The sequence below is a fragment of the Castor canadensis genome, chromosome 8, assembly GCF_047511655.1.
Source record: "Castor canadensis chromosome 8, mCasCan1.hap1v2, whole genome shotgun sequence".
NCBI classification, from domain to species: Eukaryota; Metazoa; Chordata; class Mammalia; order Rodentia; family Castoridae; genus Castor; species Castor canadensis.
In genome coordinates this window covers 29,185,980-29,192,304 of record NC_133393.1, presented here as the reverse complement: position 1 = coordinate 29,192,304, position 6,325 = coordinate 29,185,980, and the positions used below count along the sequence as shown (strand labels likewise).

At 38.5% G+C, this 6,325-nt stretch overlaps 1 pseudogene; it reads left to right on the top strand.

Annotated features, from left to right (window-relative positions):
• The first annotated feature begins 827 nt into the window (after positions 1-827).
• On the top strand, positions 828-3,659 carry LOC141425891 (putative vomeronasal receptor-like protein 4; annotated as a pseudogene).
• The last annotated feature ends 2,666 nt before the right edge of the window (positions 3,660-6,325 follow it).

The following is a 6,325-nucleotide window of genomic DNA, read 5'->3' as shown; positions in this document are numbered from 1 at the left end:
TCAGTGACATCAAGTCTCAGGAGCATTTCTGCCTGGTTGTTTGGAAGCACATATTCTCTGCAGTCACTCCATACCCTTTGTGTACTTTTCCCTCCAAAGACTGGGGATTTTTTTAATGTAATCTCTGTGTCTTATTTCTGGTGTTCATCAGTCTTTTCAAGATGAGAACTTTTGCCTTCTTTATTATGATTTGTTCTGAATTTCCACTTTCCTAGATCCAGAAAACAATATATATATAACAGTGTATTACTGAAGAAAAACAGATGTGAGAACACATAAAAACACTATCAGTTGTTGCTAGAAAATAATTCTGTAACACTGGCTGGGAACTTTTATATGCACTACCCTCTTTAGCTCATTGAATCCTCACAATACACCTGTATCCTACACTTGAGAACATTGGATGTTAATGAGACCAACTACTATGTTCAAAGTCATGCATATAGGTAGTCAGCCAGACAGGATTTTAAATCCCAAGTGGCTAATTTCAAAGCTTTTTCTTGTGAATCCTGAATGCTCCTGAAGTTCAAGAATTCCCTCAAGCACCTAGTGTAACTCCCCCCAACCCCCATAACACACACACATTTGTTACAAAAAAAATTACACTGACTTGATTCACATAAACCAAATTTCTTTTCCTTTTTTTTGATGGAACTAGGGAGTTGAGCTCAGTGCTTCACTCTTGCAAAGCAGGCACTCTACTGCTTGAGCCACACCTCCAGTCCATTTTGATCTGGTTATTTTGGATATGAGGTTTGGTGAACTATTTGCCCAGGTTTGCCACTATCCTCCTGATCAGAGCCTCATAAGAAGCTAAGATTATAGGCATGAGCTATCAGTGCCCAGCTGGTCTGAATTTCTTGATTCTTGCATGCTGGAGGTAAGAAGCTTATGAAATTTTATTATAATATATACATAAATGTCTCCCCTGAATAGTTCCAAGAGTAGATACAACTGTATAGTTTTTCCAGCCCACATGGGACACTCTTTGGGAAAATAAAGACACTCCTTATTTCAAAATCTGTTATCAATGTATAAAAGAATTAAAAGATTGCCTTAAAAAAATACAATCATAGGCACATCAATACAGAAATGTGGCAAGTGAAAATTTATAAGTGTTTTAAGGGTAGTCTTTGTCATTCACTATATCTGTAGAAAACCCAGAAGTTCTCCTCATCTACAAACTGTACTGAATGTGTCATCAAAAGTGATTTATTTCTCCAGGTCACTTAGTTTTGATATTCATAACAAAACATAGACCAACCCAAATACCTTCACAGATTGTTTAGCTGCTACATCACTGTGTTTAAGGTACAGTTTTATAACCACAAGCCTCTGTTAGTAATTTTATTCATACACCATTTTTTGAGCATTTAATAACAGAGGTTATCCTAGATAAATTATATACTAGACACAAAAGCAGCATCTCTCAGGTGTTCTCACTCTACAGGGAGGATGAAAGCAGACAAACAGGTAAAACAGTTTTGTGAGTTTGGTAAAGTTGTAGAAAACTAAATTCTGAGCTGATTTGTGACCCATAGGCAGCATTTAGCTATGAAGGGTGGTGACTGGGCAAAAGATTAGCAGGGGACATTTGCATATTCTTTTAGGAAGGTAAGTATCATGTGATATTTGTTTAGGGGGAGTTGAAATTAATGCACAAATAAGTGTAATAAACAGGAGAGTATGGAAAATTGTAGAAGACAAATAGAATTCAGGCTGATAAATTAAGCTTTTTATGATTTATAAGAAGTAAAGCAAAATGACTAGGTTTATGTTTTCATCCTCAGTTTGACCATAATACAGAAAGAGAGAAAACAGAAAAAAATACCATTCATAAAGTGGTTTTACAAATCATGACATGAGATATTAGGGTGACTTGACCTACAAAGTGTGGCATTTCTATCTGAGAAATTTGACAATTCTTAGGCAAAAGAATCAGTAAGATGTGTCTTTGGTTAGACAGTGCCTGAAATGGGAACTTATTTTTGATATTTTATTGGAAGATTGCTTTCAGGAGAAATGGAGAATAAGAACAGGATGTGGGAGGAAGAAAAACTAAGGTTTAATTCCTACTCCACCCATGTAGAAGATTTGGAGTACAAATTCAACCACACATTCCACTTTGACACAAGGGGAAGCTGGAGTTTTCTACTCCTCTCCTTAACTAACCTATGTATTACAAATTCATAAGATCTACTCAGGGTATTGGGAGAAAGAGGTAAAGCCACATGACATCTTCTGGGAAGCTACCCATGTGGCTAAGTAAAATTCCCTAAAGAATCTACAATTCTGTATTAAGATAAGGATAGACCTTATCCTTATTCACTTGGCTTCATTTTCAAGTTAGTAAAGAGCATCTTGGGGAGCACAAATAAAAAGACTAGAGTGAGGTTAATTTTTTGGGCATGAAGAGTGAAAGGGAAGGAGACATCTAAGCTACTACTCAGGATTATGGCTTAGAAATTAACTGCATGATTGTGACTTTACCTTTTGTTGAAGAAAAATGATCATATAAAGTTTGGAGGTAAGGGATACAAAGAAGGATCTTCAGGAAAAGCAGGTGGATACATTAGCATGGAATTTAAGTTTGAATTGTAGTTATCACTTCCATGTTACAGGAAGCAAGAAAGGAAGAAAAAGGGGGACAGAAAGAGATTAGACTAGACACCTCCTAGGAAAAAACCCTGTACATTTATATACTTCATTTACTGTTATTTTCATCAGCATAAACAGAGAAATCCCATAGAATGAAATATGTCATCTACTTCTTTGTGCTTCTCAAGGTTTTTCCTGTTTCAGTATATGAAGTCAGAAGAGTAATTTCATCCAGACAATAATCTTTCTTTCTCTCACTGGATCTGGAATTTTAGGAAACATCCTTATATTTGTGAGACATTTATATATTTTTGTCATGGGTCCCGAGAAAAAAACCCATAGATGTTATCCTCATCTACTTGACTTGTTCAAATACATTAATTATTTGTAGCACAGTGGTCACAGATATAGACACAGATCTTTATTTCAGAAATTTCCTAGGTGATGTTGGTTGTAAAACTGTGATTTATGTGGAAAGGGTAGCTCGGGGACTTTCCATCTGTACCACCTGTCTCCTCAGCATGGTCCAGCCTGCCATCAGACTGCATGGCAAGTTCTTCCCTATCTCTTCCTCTTTTGGATCTTTAATTCTCTGATAAGCTCCAATTTGCTCCAGTACATCACAGCAGTCAGTAGCATGAACATATCTGGAATTAGAATTCATGTTGGGTATTGTTATATGCTACCATCTAGGCAAGTAGTTAGGTGGCTTTTCTTCTGTCTCATGGCTCTTCGGGATGTCATCTTTCAGAGTCTCATGGGTTTGAGCAGTGGGTACATGGCTTTCCATCTGTATAAACATCATAAGCATATCCTCTACCTTCATAGCTCCAGGTTTGCAAGTAATTCCAGCCTAGAAATCAGAGCTCATTCTCATGACCTGTTTCCTTTTCTTTTATTGGGCAGATTTCATTTCCTCCTTCTACATAGGTGCCATCTTGACACATGATTCCACAATACTAAATACCAGAGTATTTATGGTACTTGGGTATGCTAGTCTCAGTCCCTTTGTCCTGATCATCAGGGGTGTTCATGTTGCTAAATACTGGAGCACCCACTAAGAAGTGAAGAAATTACAATTTATACAGATTCCTCCCTGAACTAAAAGGATATGCATTAGGAATTGCTTTTCACCAATGTTCTAATGTATCAGAACATTAAATTAACCAGTAAGACCATAGTTTTACTTTCCTTTTCAAGAAGTCTTATACTAGGAAATTTGAGGCTGGTTCTGGGTTTCAGTGTCTTGGCAAGATAGATTCTAGCAATTCCACAATCCCTACCATGTGGCTTTTTGCAGGTTGCTCTCATGGAGAAAATACTGGAGGTGGCTCTGTTGCCTGAAATCAATAGTTTATTTTTCTCCAAGATTGAGCTTTTAATCAAGCAGGAAAACCCAACAATTTCTCATCTTCATGTTCCATCAAATGGACTTCAATGCTCATCACCTTAAGGAAGTTATTTAGCACCATTTAAATATGCTCCAGGGCCTCTCCCAGGAACAAGCATAAAAGCAAAATGTGAAAGAGTGTCAGGAACTATCCTTTATCTGAGGTTGACTTGCAAGGCCAAGTGGAGATGGTTAGAGAGATGCTAATTTACTGCTGCAAAGGGGATTCCACTGGCAATTGCTTGGCATTCCTGTGTCGCAAAAGAGCTAAGAAAATTAATAATAATTTAAGAGAATTCCAAACGCGTTAAAATCTGTGAAATATGATCAGGGAATACACAGACAATTACAGGGAGAGAAGTTGAACGAGAGTTCAAGGATTCTTTCTCTAGTTTGAAAACTATGCTCTTGGCGAGGCTCACACTCAACAATCTGGACACCACTGCACATGTACTGTGGAATAAGTACCCAGTACTAACCAACTGTATCTCTGTAGCACCCTGCTCCCACTTCCAATCACTCACTAAAGGGCCTCTTCATGAACATCTGGGATCCTTGCTTGTGTCTCAATGATCCAGAGATCCCAAGTGCTTACCTTGATTCCCATAGCTACATCATCTCCTGATGCCTGCTTAGGTGGACTGGGTCAGCTGTAGACCTCCTGGAAAGACCTGTCCTGGAGATGAGAAGCTGACCTGCTTGCTGAAACTGAGGTGGTACTGCCTTCCAAGGCAGCCAGGGAAAGTGCAGATGCTCTGGAACTCCCACCAGTTCAGGCCTCACTTCATGGCGACCCTGTGGGTAAGCAAGTCCCTTCCCTTGCCTCTCACCCCTGTAGTTTTCTGGGCCTAGAAGAGAGTTGCACTGTCTGCCCACAGGGCACTGGTGGGAGTAGACCTGGAAAGAAGTAGAATCCCCTTAAAGAGTCATTTACAAAAGCTGCTCTCCTCAGCCTCTCTGGTTCCTACCCAGCAAACGGATTAGGAACAGAAAGACCCAAACAGTTACTGAAGGGACTGATGCTGAACTGCATTTTCTGTTAAGTAGTCTACAAAACAGCCATGGAAAGAGAGGCTTGCCTGTGTTCCCCAGGGCAACCCTCTCCAGGACTTAAGAGCTGAAACTACCTAGGGGTAAACAGCTGCAAAAGTCTGGATTTGGGTATCTGAAATACTGAATACCTCTAAGCTAAATTGAACTGATTTTTTTTTAATGTTTAACAAAGTTAAAGACCACTGTCTTCATAATATTCTGAGGTAGCTAGAGGGAGAACACAGCTATCTCAAGAAATGACCTTGTGAATGGGTTTACAGAGGATGCCATGATCTTTTGTATAGTGAGTGTCAGGGGTCCTTGTTATGGGTGACGTGAACGTTAGAGATCATGTAGAACTAGCTCACTTTTCTAGCTACTGCACTTTATTTTTTTTGTGATAATTTGTTTTGTATTTTGGAAAACAAAAATGGCATATAATTAAGACTAGATATGCATAGTTTTGATAAACACAGTGAACTGGTATTTTGATACACATATACAACATGAAATGATTGCTACAATCAAGCTAAAGTAACATGCCCAGATCCTCACACAATGATCACTCCGTGAGTGTACTAAGGGCACCTGAAATCTCTCACCAAATTTCCAATGTGCAATACAGTATTAACTCTAGTCACCAGCTGTCCATGAGTGCTCTAAACTGCTCATCCTACATGACTGCACCTTTGTGCCCTTTGACCAACATCTCACCATTTCCCACTCCCCACCCCGGAATGCACAGTTCTACTTTCTACTTCTGTGCATTCCATTTTTTTGGAGTCCACATAGAATAAGATCATGAGGTATTTTCTTTCCTGCCTGGCTTGTTTCATTTAGCATTATGATATCCAGCATTGACCCTGTTATTGTAAATATTAAAGATCTCCATGTTTAAGTATGGATAATATTCCACTGTATGTTTGCTTTATTCATTCATCAGTTAGCACTGGGTTGTTTCCATATCTTGGCCATCATGAAAACTCTTCAATGAACATAGTAGTGCAGATATCACTTGGGAATCCTGATTTTATTTCCTTTGGATATATACTCTGAAGAAGGAAAGCTGGAGCTACGTTACTTGTATTTGGGGTTTTTCAGGAATCTGCATACAGATTCTCATAATTTGCCCCCCAAAACGTACATGGTTTTCTTTTTCTTCATACATCTTCACCAACATATTTCTATCTTTTTGATCATAGCCGTCACAAGTATGAAGTGATACTTTCTTGTAGTTTTGACTTACAATTCTGTGATGATTAGTGATATTGAACTTTTTGATATACCTAACAAAAGCAAAAAGGG